The sequence below is a fragment of the Bos taurus genome, chromosome 15, assembly GCF_002263795.3.
Source record: "Bos taurus isolate L1 Dominette 01449 registration number 42190680 breed Hereford chromosome 15, ARS-UCD2.0, whole genome shotgun sequence".
Taxonomy (NCBI): Eukaryota; Metazoa; Chordata; class Mammalia; order Artiodactyla; family Bovidae; genus Bos; species Bos taurus.
In genome coordinates this window covers 11666201-11683689 of record NC_037342.1, presented here as the reverse complement: position 1 = coordinate 11683689, position 17489 = coordinate 11666201, and positions in this window count along the sequence as shown.

Genomic DNA, 17489 nt, shown 5'->3' with positions numbered 1-17489 from the left:
AAGCAATCATTTTTGATAGGTCTTCTTCAACACTAACTTAGTGTTTGGATTCCTGACCCTATTAGGGAATAGCAGAAACAGCAAGACAGAAGTACAAGAAGTATAGAAGCAATATTAGTTGTCAGCAGTGTTGTCAGAACTGCTAAGTATAGAAAGCTTTAAGATATGTACCGAAGAACTGTGGATTTTGCTTTTAGTGATTTTAACAGCATGAAATGCTTTGTGTTCAATCAGAAGAAATATAAAATAATAATGATACAAATTTATAAAAAGAATAATGAAATCCTGCACACTGTGAAAATCTTACCTGTGAAAAAGCCCCTGGAGCATCATACAAGTCAAATGCTGCCAAAGTCTATTTCTAGGCTGAATCTTTCTTGGCCTCAGGGAACAGCTGTCAAATGTCTCTTGAGTAACAGTCAGACAAAGCCATAGAGCCAATTGATAACTTCTAATGAATAAAGAAAGATTAATAAATGCTTGTTGACTTGGGGAAAAAAGAACTCTGCTCTGTTATTGTATTCCAATTTCATATTGTGGAAGGAAAATGGAGAAAAGTACATAAACTAATAATTACCCATAATTTTATAGCATCCTAATATAAATTGCAGTCATTCAGATGAGTGAATTTAGATGGCTAACCTAAGGGTTACACCAATTGTGTCTCTGATTCCTTCTAAGGAGAGGAGGTATAGTAACAAATTCTTTAAAGGAAATATATTTCCAATTATGCTTTTTATAAAAAAGTAGTTTATTTATCTTTTAAAAATTTCTTATGTGAAGCTATTTAATTACATTCTATTGAAAGTGTCTATGTATAACAATAACACTGGGATAAGTGTTTCTATAAAATAGTAGAAAACTTCCATAATATGAACTCACATTCTTAACTTTAAGCTCCTGCTTTTATCTCACTGTTCAAAATGCACAGCACTACCTAAACTTAAACCTAGTATGAATGATCATGAAGCACATATTAATTGCATTAAATCCTTTATTTTGAAATTTTTAATTTTTATTAATGTAATATTTAATTTCTTCAAAAAATAAAAAAAAAACATACACCTTGTTTTCTTTGTGTTTTGCTTTATTGGACATTATAGATACTGTATGTTTTTACAAATTGATGATTTGTGGCAATCCTTTGTCAATAAAATCTATCAGCACCATTTTTCCAACAGCATTTGCTTACTTGGTATTTCTATATCACTTTTGGGTAATTCCCAAAATATTTCAAAGTTTTCCATTATTGTTATATTTGTCATGGTGATCCTTGATGAGTGGTTTGATGTGACTATTGTAGTTGTTTTGAAGCACAATTAACTATGCCCACATGAAGCAGCAAACAGTGGATAAATGCTACGTGTATTCTGACTGCTCCACCAACTGCCCATTCTCCCAAGTCTCTCCTTGTGCTCAAGCTTCTCTATCACTTGACAAACAGTAATATTGAAACTAGAACTATTAATAACCCCACAATATCCATATGTGTTCAAATGAAAGAAGAATCACATGTCTCTCACTTTAAATAAAAAGCTAGACATGATTAAGCTCAGTAAGGGGGGCTTGTCAAGAGCCAACATAGGCCAAAAGCTAGGCTTTCTGGGCCAGTTAGCTAAATTGTAAATGCAAACAAAATGTTCTTGAAGGAAATTAAAGATGCTACTCTAGTGAACATATAACTGAAAAGAAAGCAAAACAGATTTGTTGGTAAAGATGGAGAAAGTTTTAGTGATTCAGCTAGGAGATCCAACCAACCACAATATTCCTTGAATCCAAAACCTAAGCCAGAATGAAGTCCTAGCTCTCTTCAATTCTCTGAAGATTGAGAGAGGTGAGGAAGCTGTAGAAGAAAAGAGTGAGGGTGGCAGACATTGATTTAACATTTATAAGGAAAGAAGCCATTTCTATAACATGAAAGTGCAGGTTAGCAGCAGGTACTGACATAGAAGCTCCACCAAGCATTTCAGAATATCAAAGATAACTAGTGAAGATGACTCTACTAAACAGCAGATTTCCAGTGTAGGCAAAACCTTATAATAGGAGAAGATGCCATGTAGGACTTTTACAGCTAGAGAAGAGAAGGCAATACCTGGTTGCAAAACTTCAAAGGATAGGCTGACTCTCTTGTTAAGGGCTAATGTAACTCATGAAATAATTTGAAGCCAACTCTTAGTCACCATTTGAAAATCCTATGGTGATTAAGACTTATTCTAAATCTACCCTGTGTCCTACATGGACCAATAAAGCCGAAATCACAGCACATCTGTTTACAACATGGTTTAATGAATATTTTAAGCCTACTGTTGGAGCCTTCTGCTCAGATAAAAGGTTTCTTTCAAAATATTACTGATTATTGACAATGCACCTTGTCATCCAAGAGCTCTGATGGAGACGTACAACAAGATTAATATCATTCTCTGGCCTGCTAACAACATTCATTCTCTATCCCATGGATCAAGGAGTCATTTTGACTTTTAAGTTTTATTATTTGATAAACATATATTTAAGGCTATAGCTGCCATTGATAGTGATTTTTTCTGATAAATCTCAGCAAAGTAAATTGAATACATTCTGGAAGGGATTCATCATTCTAGATGTCATTAAGAATATTTGTGATTCAGAATAGAGGTCAAAATAATATTAACAGGATTTTGGAATGACTTAGAGGGGTTCACAAGTTCAGTGGAGGAAGTAACTGCAGATATGCTGAAAATAGGAAATTAGAAGTGGAATGAGGTGTGACTGAATTGCTTCAATATCATGATGCAACTTTAGTGGCTGAGAAGTTGCTTCTTGTGGATGACCAAAGAAAGTGATTTCTTGGGATAGAATCTTCCACTGGTGAAGAGCCTGTAAAATTGAAATAACAACAAAGGAATGAGAATATTGTTGTTCAGTTGCTAACTTTGGAACTACATGGACTGCAGCACACTGGGCTTCCCTGAATCGATTCTTCATGTCAGGTGGCCACAGTATTGAACTTTCACCTATAGCATCAGTCCTTGCAATGAATACTTAGAGTTGATTTCCTTTAAGATTGACTGGTTTGATCTTTTTGTAGCCCAAGGTACTCTAAAGAGTCTTCTCCAGCACCACAACTCAAAAACATGAGTTCTTCAGCACTCAGCCTTCTTTATGGTCCAACTCTCACATCCATACATGACTACTGGGAAAACCATAGCTTTGACTACATGGACCTTTGTCAACAAAGTAATGTTTTTATTTTTTAATATGCTACTTTACATATTTAATTTGCATTTTATATATATTATAATATGTAATATTTGAGGATATTACATAAACCTGGTTGATAAAGCAGTGGCAGAATTTGAGGCGACTGACTCCAGTTTTGAAAGAAGTTTTACTGTTGACAAAGTGTTGTCAAATGTCATTGCATGCTATAGGGAAATTATTTGTGAAAGGAAGAGTTAATTGAAGTGGTAAAGGTCATTGTATTTTTTTAAGAAATTGCCACAACAACCCCAAATTTGAGCAACCATCACCATAATCAGTCAACAGCCATCAATATTGAGACAAGACCCTTCAGCAGCAAAAATATTATGAAGGATCAGATGATGTTTAGTACATTTTTTTTAGCAATAATTTCTTTTTAAGTAACATATATACCTTGTGTGTTTTTTCATACATCACTGCACAATTAATAAACTAGAGTGTAGTGTGAACATAACTTGTATCTGCAATGAGAAACCAAAAAAAGAAAATTTGTATGACACTTTTGTAACATTTGCTTTGAGTCTGAAACTGAAACCACAATAACTCTGAGATATGCTTCCATTTTATAATGCATTGGAGACTGTGCATTGGAGAGCATTTCATGCACTTCTTCTATTTTATTTAGAAATAGGAACATATTTTTAAATACGTATGCATTCTCTTATTTAAAACATTATGCTTTATATGCCTGAAATCATGCTGTGTTTTGGAATAAAGATAAAAAACATATTTCTCCTGCCAAGAAATTGCAAACAATTACAATACAATGGGATGAGAAAGACTTTAGATGTACATATAGAAAAGCTCTGTATCTGGGAGTGCACATTTTTCACGACCTCAGTATTAAAGTATGAGTTAGTATTTACAAGGTTGTGATCATAGAGAAGCATATGTAAAGACCCAGAGGCTTGAGATAACATACCATTCTTGAGAATACAAAGTAGTTAAGCATCACTATAACGAAGCTTGTTCATTGGAATATTGTGGATGATAAAGTTTAAACAGTGATAGGTGGAAAATATTCATTGCATGTCACTGGGAATTAATTTAAAACCTCCTAAAATAGATTAATATAGCATACGTTTCTGGCTTACTTTAAGCATAACTAAAAATTGCAGTCATTATTTCCCTGATATTTAAACAGAATATGAAAAAATGAAATGCAGAATGGTCAAAACAAGAGAAAATAGTATCTTCAGTCTTTCAGGTGATTATAAACAGAAATTTAAAAAAAAAAGAAAGGAAAATGAGATACAGGTGAATAATCCTGAATATACTACAGAATTTTACTGTAGTATATCCAAGCAGAGATGACAATAAAACAGGAATAATCATGTTATTCAACTCCCTACACTAACACATCCACAAAGAACTCCTTGACTTCCAAACAGAAAGAAATTTCCATTTTAAAGTGGAGAAATCTACCAATTCAGTTCAGTTCCGTTCAGTTACTCAGTCGTGTCCTACTCTTTGCGACCCCATGAACTGCAGCATGCCAGGCCTCCCTGTCCATCATCAACTCCCGGAGTCTACCCAAACCCACATCCATCGAGTCGCTGATGCCATCCAACCATCTCATCCTCTGTTGTCCCCTTGACCACCTGCCCTCAATCTTTCCCAGCATCAGGGTCTTTTCCAATGACTCAGCTCTTCACATCAGGTGGCCAAAGTATTGTGATTTTCAAACATTTTTCTATATCAATTTCAAAGCTAAACCTTAAAAATTATATATATCCCACCTCTATGTCAGAATATATGGACCTATAACTAAAGAACAGGAATTTTAATTTGATACTTGTAAGATAAAATGGAAATTCTTAGATGGCTCTAACATAATGCCAGGTTTGGCTAACTAAGTGTTACAACCATTGTGTTAATCAGATATATTATTTATGTCATTAAAATGTATTATTTTACACATATGAATCTCTACTGAATCTGTTTCATTCTGTTTTATTAATTTCTGTATCCATAGCATTGCTTAATACCAATTTTTATGAATATTTATTGAATAAATTCATTTATTCACACAATCTACTTAGAATACATATGTATGTGTGTGTTAGTCACTGTTGTGTCCAACTCTTTGCAACCCCATGGACTATAGCCCACCAGGCTCCTCTGTCCTTGAGATTCTTTAGGCAGGATTACTGGAGTGAGTTTACATTTCCTTTCCCAGGAGATCTGCCATGGGATCCATGGGATCAAACCCAGGTCTCCCACGCTGCAGGCAGATTCTTTACTATCTGAGCCACCTGGGAAACTCCCAAAGTGTTAGTCGCTCAATCGTGTTTGCCTCTTTGTGATCCCACGGACTGTAGCCTGCCAGGCTCCTCTGTCCATGGAATTCTTCAGGTAAGAATATAGGTAGCCATTCCCTTTTCTAGAGGATCTTACTGACCCAGGGATCAAACCCAGGTCTCCTGCATTGTAGGCAGATTCTTTACCATCTGAGCCACCCGGGAAACCCGTATGTATGCATATGTGTATTTAAAAGAATGTATTATTAATAGATTTTTTTCTCTAGCATTTTAATCCCTCTCTCAACTATATCAATGACAGCAATAATTTAGTGACTTTCACTGATATGCTCTTTTGATTATTTAGGGAACTCTTTTCATTGGGAAGTACTTCCCTGGTGGCTCAGAGGTTAAAGCGTCTGCCTGCAATGCGGGAGACCTGGGTTCTATCCCTGGGTCAGGAAGATCCCCTGGAGAAGGAAATGGCAACCCACTCCAGTATTCTTACCTGGAGAATCCCATGGACGGAGGAGCTAGGTGGGCTACAGTCCACGGGTCGCAAAGAGTCAGATGCGACTGAGGGACTTCACTTACACTTTCATAGCCCAGACTTCAGAAAGTCCATTTACTATTACTCAAATATAATAAATCTTTCTCCTAGCAACTAATCACTGCTAGCATATATAATCTACAATAAGGTTCAAAGACAGGTTAATAACAAGCTATTTATCTCTAGATCTACATGAGGCAAACACAACCACATTGCACCATAATGTTAGGTCAAACAATTCTTCAACCTTCAAAGAAAGAAAGTGAAAGTGAAAGTCACTCAGTCATTCTTTGTGACCCCATGTACTGTGCAGTCCATGGAATTCTTCAGGCCAGAATACTGGAGTGGGTAGCCTTTCCCTTCTCCAGGGGATCTTCCTAACCCAGGGATCGATCGAATCAACCTTCAATAATGTTTATTTATTATGACATATATATTATAATAAAAACTAGACTTATTCTGCTTTTAGACTATATAAATTAAGGTTTTTTCTTCATTATTCTTATCAGAAATAACCTATGAGGAAATAATCAATTTATAATTAAATGAAATATATTCTAAGTTCAATTAAATGCAATGTATTAAACTTGAAAGTTCCTAAATCCAGTATATCCTGTATTGCTAAATACAGTATACAGTACAATCTAAATATTATATTATAGATTGATTTCTTAATTTAATTAAGCACAACAAAATCATGATATAGTGATGTAATTACCATTTTAAAAAGTGGATGCACCAAGATTTTAAGTAGCTGACGATTCACACTCAGTTTTTAGTTGGATACAAATCTGTTGTTTCCACCATATCAACTTCATCCTGTGAGTAATAAGTAAATGGGACAAATCCTTAAAAGTAACACATGAAAATCAAGAATTGTGTGGATTATGTAAGATTTATCTGCAAATCTGAAACACCTGGGCCTTAAAAAAACATTTACAAATAATCAATCCCAACGCTACATTTCCAAATCAGTCCCTATTGAGACAGTCCAGAAAGCCAAATTTATACATTGTATCACAACTTCTTTTGACTTACCCAGCTTAGGGATGTACAGTCTGTAAGAAATTCTGGTTACTCAAATGTAGTAATTAATTTCCACTAAATTTTTATGGTTTTTTAAGGACTTCCCAGGTGGCACAGTGGTAAAGAATCTGCCTACCAATGCAGGAAACACAAGAGATGTGAGTTCAATCCCTGTGTCAGGAAGATCCCCTGGAGGAGGAAATGGTAACCTACTCCCATATTTTTGCCTGGGAAATTTCATGGACAGAGGAGCCTGCCAGGCTACAGTCCATAAGGTTGCAAAGAGTCAGACATGACTGAGCAAAGCATGCATGAGACACATGAGAGACAATCTAAATATTTACTTACTAAATTAAATAATGAAATAAAATATATTATTAAAGTTTTCTAACAATAAAGATGGAACATTTTGATTCATTGATATATATTTGTGATTTTTTTCATTCAACAACATAGGTCAGCACAAATAAAATACTTATTCCAAAGTTAAAGCCTTTATACATACATATGTGTCTATTACAGATACATGAATCTATATCTATATGTGTATAATTTGATATTATAAAGTTGATGCTAGATAGCTGTTGATATGTTTCCCAAGTATATCATTTGGTTCAGTGTCCTTGCAGCAATGTTTGATTAAATGGAAAATTTCCTTCTGTTCTGTCAATAATTTCTATGCATGACAGGAAATATATATATATTTTTTAGTTTCATGATTTAATATTATAATTAAAGTTACCATACAGTGTTCATATGATACATTTATTGACTAATTCAAAAACAATTTCATAGAGTATGTTTAAGAAATATCTGCTAGCATTTTCTGTTTGAATTGAAGTGTTTCTGTTTTAGTTAAACCATTTCATGAAGGCATGCTATTTTCTGAGAATTGAGCAAAACACAATGACTATATAGTATCCTCACTGAATAAATTCTTATGGATCAGAACTTTGATTTATATGAACTATTTCAATATGCCTGATACCTGAATCTACACAGAACAGTGTATTAAAACTATATCTAAAAGAGCTGACATTGCCCAATTCTTCATATACTCAAGATTTGCTATTAAAATCAAATTAATAAAATTAAAAGAAATACAAGTCAGATTAATTATCAACATGAATATAATAAAGATAACTTTTTCTATGTGTATTTTTCACATTTATCACAATGTCTAATAAGGACCTTATTTTGTTTTGACACTTTGAATTTTCTTTAATGCAGTTTACTATGCCCTTCACAAAAATGTAATATGAAAACTCATCAGGTTAGCAGCTGAGAATCTCTACCAAAAAGAATAAGAGACATTTGAGCAGATTTATGTCAACATTTGAAGCAGCAAAGAATATTTGCCTTCATAGACCAGAGCAATGACTTTGAACGGGCCTGCATATGTCATACTTTGCCCTATTAATGAAGATCATGTGGGTGGAACTGTCAGCCATGTGACATTCCTTTTCTTGTTTTAGAAATTCAAATTCCAAACTAGACACATTGATAGTTTGTTTATTAAACTGACACTAGACTTGTGTACACCCAGATCTCTATGATTATATTTTGTTCATTTACATAGAGTTTCAGTTTAAAAAAAATCATATTGAGACATTTACTGAAACCTTGAATTTCCATCAGTGAAAAATAATTAAGGACTGTTAAATAAGATTCTGAATTTTTACACCAAAAATAGTTTGTAGCTCAAGAGATCAACCTTCAAAGTATTAGATACACTAATAAATTCGTATTGTTGAATGAGTAGTTAGTGCATGATTAAATAACCTACAAAGCCGCTTCTCCTTGATAAACAAAACCTAAGCAACTCTCTATGACTACTTTAAAATTCAACTACCTTCTGAACACACAAACACTATGCCAGCCTACACATATCTCTCTCTGCCCTGAATGCTTAATCATTATGTTGTTATCTAAGATTCTTAATTTAAAAATCACAGTATGCTAACATGTAATGATGACTTTATGCTGTTTCACATATAACTTATTAATAGTCCTATGTGTAGACAGAGTTTGTCTTGATAGATATTTGTTGTAGACATAATGGATTGAGCAAATGAATGAATGAATGATTATTGTGTGTGTTAGTAGCTCAGTCATGTCTGACTCTTTGTGACCCCATGGACTGTAGCTCTCCAGGTTTCTCTCTCCATGGAATTCTCCAAGCAAGAACACTGGAATGGGTTGCCATTTCCTTCTCAAGGGGATCTTTGAACCCAGATATCAAACCCGGGTCTACGATATTACAGGCAGATTCTTTACCATTTGAACCACCAGGGAAGCCCGATATGATATAAGGAGAGGCTCAAAGTTTGTAATGATGTCATTTTTTAAAATCACAAATTAAAGTATGACTAATATTATGACTCTAATGAAGATATTTTCATAACTACCTGTGATTACAGATTTTAGAGTCAGGGAAATGAGGTTAGATGTTCACCAAGTACCCATCAGAATATTATTAATATTTATGAAGTATGGCATGCATGGGCTTCCCTGGTAGCTCAGTGGTAAAGAATCTGCCTGTCAATGTAGGATATGCAAGTTCAATCCCTGTTTTAGGAAGATCCCATGGAGAAGGAAATGGCAACCCACTCCAGCATTCTTGCTAGAGAAATCCTATATACAGAGGAGCCTGCTGGGCTATAGTCCATGGGGTCACAAAAGAGTCAGACATGGCAACAATGCCATTTGTGATATTGCTTTGTTTTAGCAGAAAAGAAAGTTGACAACATTCATCTTCAGTGAGTGTTTGAAAAATGTAAAATTGCACAACTCTTAGAAGATAATATAGGAGAAAACCTGGTGATCTTGGACTTGGTGGTGCCTCTTTAGATAAAACATCAAAGATATAATCCATGAAAGAAGGTAAACTACACTTCTATTCAAATTAAGCATTTCTGTTCCATGAAAAACATTGTCAAGAAAATGAAGAGTCAAGCCACAGACTGAGAAAAAAATATTTGTAAATTCAAACCTGATAAAGGACCATTTTGTAAAATATACAAAGAACACTCAAAGCTCAGTAATGTGAATATAAACAACTAAATTATAAAATGAACAGAAGACCTTAACAGACACCTCACCAAAGAAAATATATCAGTGGGAAATAATCATATGTAAAGATATTCTACATCGTATATCAGTGTTGATATTGTTTAGTCACTAAGTTATGTCCCACCCTTTGTGATCCCATGGACTGTAGCCCACCAGGCTCTTCTGTCCGTGAGATTTCCTAGGCAAGAATATTGGAGTGGGTTGCCATTTCCTTCTCCAGGGGATCTTCCTCTCCCAGGAATTGAATGTGCCTCTCCTGCATTGGCAGGTGGATTCTTTACCACTGAGACACCAGGGAATCTCATATGTTTTTGAAAGTTAAGTCGCTCAGATGTGTCCAACTCTTTGCAACCCCATGGACTGTAGCCCACCAGGCTCCTTTGTCCATGGGATTCTCCAGGCAAGAATACTGGAGTGGGTTGCCATTTCCTTCTCCAGGGGAAATTCCTGACCCAGGGATCAAACCCAGGTCTCCCGCATTGCAGGCAGACGCTTTAACCTCTGAGCCACCAGGGAAGCCCAACCATATGTCATTAGGGCAATGAAAATTTAAAAACTGAGATATTACTAATAAACACCTGTTAGAATGGCAAAACCCAGAACAATGACAACACTAAATGCTCAGAAGGATTTGGATTAACAATAACTCTCTTTCATTTCCGGTAGGAATTTAAAAAATGATGCAGCGACTTTAGAAGACATTTTGGCAGTCTCTGACAAAAACAAGCATATTCTTAAAAGAGTAAACTCCTTGATATTTATGCAAATTTATGTCCACACAAAAACCTCTGCATGATGTTTATAGGAACCTTTTTATTCACTATTGCCAAATGTGGAAGCAATCAAAATATCTTTTAGTAAATAAGTGGATTAAATAAATGATGATACATTCAGACAATGAGATACTATTAGGCACTAAAAAAAAAACACAAAAACTGTCAAGCCATGAGAAGGCATTAAGAAGCCTTAAACTTACTAAGTGAAGTAGCCAATCTGAGAAGTTCACACACTATCTCCTTCCAACTATATTAAGTTTTGGAATAGACAAATTTATGGAGACAAGAAAAGGAACACTGTTTGCCAAGACTTAAGGAGGGGGAGTGGTGAATTAATGATCAGAACATAAAGAATTTTTATGTTCTGCAGAAATATTTGACATAATACTTTAATAGGGGATACACATCACTACAAATTTCAAAACCTACAGGACGTACAATGCCAACAGTGAGTCTTAATGTAGACTAAGGACTTTGGATGACACTGATATGTCAATGTAGGTTTATCATTTAAAAAATGTACAACTCTGGTATCATGTATTGAGGAGGGAAGCAATGCACATGTAGAAGCATGTGATACTAGTAAAATCTCTGTACTTTCTACCCAATATTTCTTTGGACCTAAAAATTCTCTAAAATAGTCTATTTAAAAAATAAGAGGGTTAGAAATGAAGAATAAAGTTTTAACCTCTAGTCCTGATTTTTTTTTTTTTAAATCATTTACTGATTATATGTCTCTGTAATGGCTTAAAGCTCAACATTCAGAAAGCGAAGATTATGGCATCCGGTCCCATCACTTCATGGGAAATAGATGGGGAAACAGTGGAAACAATGTCAGACTTTATTTTGGGGGGCTCCAAAATTATTGCAGATGGTGACTGCAGCCATGAAATTAAAAGACGCTTACTCCTTGGAAGGAAAGTTATGACCAACCTAGACAGTATATTGAAAAGCAGAGACGTTACTTTGCCAACAAAGGTCCGTCTAGTCAAGGCTATGGTTTTTCCAGTGGTCATGTATGGATATGAGAGTTGGACTATGAAGAAAGCTGAGCGCCAAAGAATTGATGCTTTTGAACTGTGGTTTTGGAGAAGACTGTTGAGAGTCCCTTGGACTGCAAGGAGATCCAACCAGTCCATTCTGAAGGAGATCAGCCCTGGGATTTCTTTGGAAGGAATGATGCTAAAGCTGAAACTCCAATACTTTGGCCACCTCATGCGAAGAGTTGACTCATTGGAAAAGACTCTGATGCTGGGAAGGATTGGGGGCAGGATGAGAACGGGACGACAGAGGATGAGATGGCTGGATGGCATCACTGACTCTATGGATGTGAGTCTGAATGAACTCCAGGAGTTGGTGATGGACAGGGAGGCCTGGCATGCTGTGATTCATGGGGTTGCAAAGAGGCAGAAGTGAGTAAGAAGTGAGTGAGAGAAATTGGATGAAAACTGACACCTAGACCCACCCACATATCTTTACCAGCCTCTTGTAACAGATTTGATGATGTCATTCCTTCTGTATCTCTGAGTTTATTATAGGAAGAGACAGTACAGATTGAAAGGGTGTGCATGAAATTTAAAGAAGATGAAGAATATGACACTAAAATAGATCACACATGGGAAGTTTAACAGAAAAGAGGATATTCCAGAATTAGAACGTTCAACTAGTCACTACCATTCCCCATTAATTTGCATTGCACTTCACTTTCTTTCAGGTAATGGGGAACCTGATCTTCTTCAAGTTCTACTCATGACAAGGAATACTCTTCCACCTTCTTTGTCAACTTTGATGATGGCAATGATTGAAACCAATTTCTGGCTAATGTGAAAAGTGAAGTCACTCAGTCGTGTCCTACTCTTTGCAATATCATGGAATGTAGCCTACCAGGTTCCTCAGTCCATGGAGTTTTCCAGGCAAAAGTGCCAGAGTGGGTTGCCATTTTCTTCTCCAGGGGATCTTACTGACCCAGGGATCAAACCTGTGTCTCCCTCATTTGCAGGCAGACTTGTTACCGTCTGAGCCACCAGGGAAGCTAAAGTAGCACATCATAAAGAGCCATTTAAAATCAAAGCTCACTTATTTTTCCCTTCTTCAATCATCTTGTCATAGGTCTGGGTAGAGGGAAAGGCATCAGGAAGCAAGTCTGCTAATTATTTGAGCAACGTGCTCACAAAGCTTACATTAAATATTGTAAAGTAAAAAAAAAAAAAAAGGATTCTTGTTCAGTCTCATCTCTACCAATGTAACTTTCTACTTGGATGCTGTTTAATATGTATACTCTTTGATCAGCCTAATCCAATATACAGGGCACCCCAACATTATCCATTAGTGAGTCATGATGACTCATTAAAATCCAATAGCATGCCAGGACAGGAATCTTTTCTCAAAAAGTTCTTAAGAGATTATGACTTTCTCCAATATTCTACCAAGTATTGGTAAACATTTTCTGTAAAAGGCCAATAGCAAATATTTTAGACATGGTGTGCCATATGGTCTCAGTTGCAACTACTTTACAATTGTAGTGTGAAAGCAGACATAAACAGTATTTTAACAAGTGAATAAGGCTAAAAACAGGGAATTAACATAGAATATAGTATTATTAGCATGGGATACAGAATTATTAATTAAAGTGCAGATATTATTCAAATCTCACAAAATTTTATGTCTATCATTTGTTTTCATACCTTATTCAATACTCCTCATTATATTTAATTGCTTTGAGCAGCTTCAGCTGCATGCAACAAATTCTGGCAAATTCTCTTTTTATTTTTGTCCTATTATAAATATTTTATAATATTTCTCATTGTGACTTCTTAGATATACCCCTCATTTAAAAGCAGACATTTAATTTCCAAATACATGTTTTTTGGGTTTTTTTTGAGCATCTTTGCTATTAATTTCTCATTTTTATGTTAATTTTTTATTTAAATGCTTTCTTTTCTGCAATCACCTACTGCGTTTTTCCAGTCTTCTAACTTTATTGAGGCTTTCAATGGCTAAGTAAAAAATTTCTTTTGTTAAGGTCACACTGCATTGGAAAACGTGGATTATTTTCAAATATCTTTTGATGTTGATCTCTAACATAGCTCAACAGTAATAAGAGAACAAATTCTGTATGATTCCTATATTTTTAGACCTGGAAATTTCAGCACCTGGTCTTAGGTCTCTGGATATGTTCCAGTTTATAGTCCATAGGAACTTGAATAAAATGTGTATCCTAATGTTGTGTGAAAATTGTATAAATCTTAGGTCAAATTGGTTCATAATGTTTTTTGTGTTTAATATATTCTTCTTTTTTTGTATATTCATTCTATTAATTGCTGAGAGTTTGTTATTGAAGTTTCAATTAAAAATCTTAATTTACCTACTTAAAATAAACAATTGCATTGGGAGAATGGCATTGAAACATGTGAAATGTCATGTATGAAACGAGATGCCAGTCCAGGTTCAATGCACGATGCTGGATGCTTGGGGCTGGTGCACTGGGACGACCCAGAGGGATGGTATGGGGAGGGAGGAGGAGGAGGGTTCAGGATGGGGAACACATGAGAAATAAAGGAATAAATTAAAAAAAAAAAGATGAATAAGGTCTGAGGACATAAAGTATAACATAAAGACTATAGTTGATAACACTGAATTCTATAATTGAAATTTTAAGAGTGTCAAACTTAAATGTTCTCACCCAAAAAAGTAAAAAAAAGGTAAATATGTAAGGTGATGGCCTTGTTAATTAACAAGATAGCAGGACTCTTTTTACAATGTATATCAGGCATCCCAATGTCGCTTTAAATATTTAAAAAAAATAAATAAATAAAATTAAAAAAAAATATATTCTGGAACTATATGTAACTTTGTTCTGTATTTTCCAAGTCTCCTGTGAATGCACTTTCATAAAATTAAAATTTAAAAAAAAATATTTAAAATATTAATTAAAAAATAAAATTTAAAAATAAAAACAAAAATGAAATAAAATTAATATTTGAATAAATCTATATAAATATTAACTATATATATAAATATGTGTGTTTACGTGTGTGTACATACATATATATATATATATATATTTTCATGATGATAATAATACATCAAAGGCAGCTACATAAATAGATCTAAAGTGTTTAAGGTCCTTAGTGCTGTGCAGGAGAGATTCTTCAGGAAAGAACACTGTAGTGGGTTGCCATGCCTTCCTCAAGGAGACCTTCCCTACCCAGGGATTGAAACTGGCCCTCCTGTGGCTCCTGCATTGCATTTTTTAACCACTGAGCCACCAGGGGAAGCCCAGAGTACTTTTCAGTATATTTTAATATGCCAAGAATGCATGCTGTATTCTCTATGGTATATCTAACTAAGTCAGAATGAAATTCAGTAAGAAAATGATCATTAGTAGAAAAAAAGCAGACAGAGAAAACACTAAAAAACAAATAGCAAAATGGTAGATACAGGGAACAACAGACAAGCAATCCCATTAAAATGAGAACAAAATAATATAAATAAATGACACAGCTTGTGTGAATGGATGATAAAAGAGAAGCTGATTATGCACTGATGTTTTTTATTATTAGCTGATTTTTATGTAAGAGATATTAAATTTACAGGTTCAGTTCAGTTCAGTTCAGTCGCTCAGTCGTGTCTGACTCTTTGCAACCCTATGAATCGCAGCATGCCAGGCCTCCCTGTCCATCACCAACTCCTGGAGTTCACTCAGACTCACATCGATAGAGTCAGTGATGCCATCCAGCCATCTCATCCTCTGTCGTCCCCTTCTCCTCCTGCCCCCAATCCCTCCCAGCATCAGAGTCTTTTCCAATGAGTCAACTCTTTGTATGAGGTGGCCAAAGTACTGGAGTTTCAGCTTTAACATCATTCCTTCCAAATAGGAAAAGGAGTACATCAAGGCTGTATATTGTCACCCTGCTTATTTAACTTATATGCAGAGTACATCATGAGAAATGCTGGACTGGAAGAAGCACAAGCTGGAATCAAGATTGCCGGGAGAAATATCAATAACCTCAGATATGCAGATGACACCACCCTTATGGCAGAAAGTGAAGAGGAACTCAAAAGTCTCTTGATGAAAGTGAGAGTGGAGAGTGAAAAAGTTGGCTTAAAGCTCAACATTCAGAAAATGAAGATCATGGCATCTGGTCCCATCACTTCGTGAGAAATAGATGGGAAAACAGTGGAAACAGTGTCAGACTTTATTTTCGGGGGCTCCAAAATCACTGCAGATGATGACTGCAGCCATTAAATTAAAAGACGCTTGCTCCTTGGAAGGAAAGCTATGACCAACCTGGATAGCATATTCAAAAGCAGAGACATTACTTTGCCAACAAAGGTTCTTCTAGTCAAGGCTATGGTTTTTCCTGTGGTCATGTATGGATGTGAGAGTTGGACTATGAAGAAGGCTGAGTGCCGAAGAATTGATGCTTTTGAAGTATGGTGTTGGAGAAGACTCTTGAGAGTCCCTTAGACTGCAAGGAGATGAAGAAACTAATTTATATGAAGAATAGTTGAAATGAAGAAATAAGTATTTGAAATGAAGAAAAAAAATTAGCTATAGGTAGATTACCATCAGACACAGTAGTCTTTAAGGCAAGAAGTGTTATTGCTGAAGAGAAGTATAATATTAAGGAATGGTAACAAGTTCAAGGGCTTCCCGTGTGGCTCAGTTGTGAAGAATCTGCCTGACAATGTAGGAGACGCAGGTTCAATCTTTGGATTCGGAGGGTTTCCTGGAGAAGGAAATGACATACCACTCCGGTATTCTTGCCTGGGAAATGCCATGGACAGAGAAACCTGGAGGGCTACAGTCCATGGGGTTGCAGAGTTGCATATGTCTTAGTGACTAAACAGCAACAATAAGACAGGGCCAAACTGTAAGAAAAATATTAAAATCTTAAATATATATTCATATAAAATAACTTCTAAAAGTAATGAGCTGGTTAACAGAATTGAAAGAACTAGATAATCTGAAAATCATAGGGAATGTAATATACGCCTCACTTGACTAATAGAATGTGGGGTATGCTTAGTTGCTCAGTAGTGTCCAACTCTTTGAGATGCCATGGACTGTAGCCCACCAGGTTCCTCTGTCCATGGGGATTCTCCAGGCAAGAATACTGGAGTGGGTTGCCATGCCCTCCTCCAGAGGATCATCCCAACCCAGGGATTGAACCCAGGTCTCCTGCATTGCAAGGAGATTCTTTACCATCTGAGCCACCAGAGAAGCCCAGCTAATAGGATAAATAGAGGGGAAAAAAAAAAAAAAAACCTAGATATAAACAATTAACAAACTTGGATGGGTTTGCCTAAAGAAAACACTATATTTAACAACTACAGAGTATATTGTCTTTTCAAGTATATACCAATTATTTAAGGAATTAGCATCTTGCTAATCACAAAGCAATTTACAATAGATTGGATTATATATCAAAATTTGAAAGTTAAAAAATTTCAGGAGATAACAACAAACTATTTTTATGATCCTGCAGACAAAATGTTTTTAAGCAGTACCCACTCACAAAAATTATCAAGAAGAAAAATAGCAATGTATTATTGAAATAAGAACTTATATCTCAGTGCTGATCT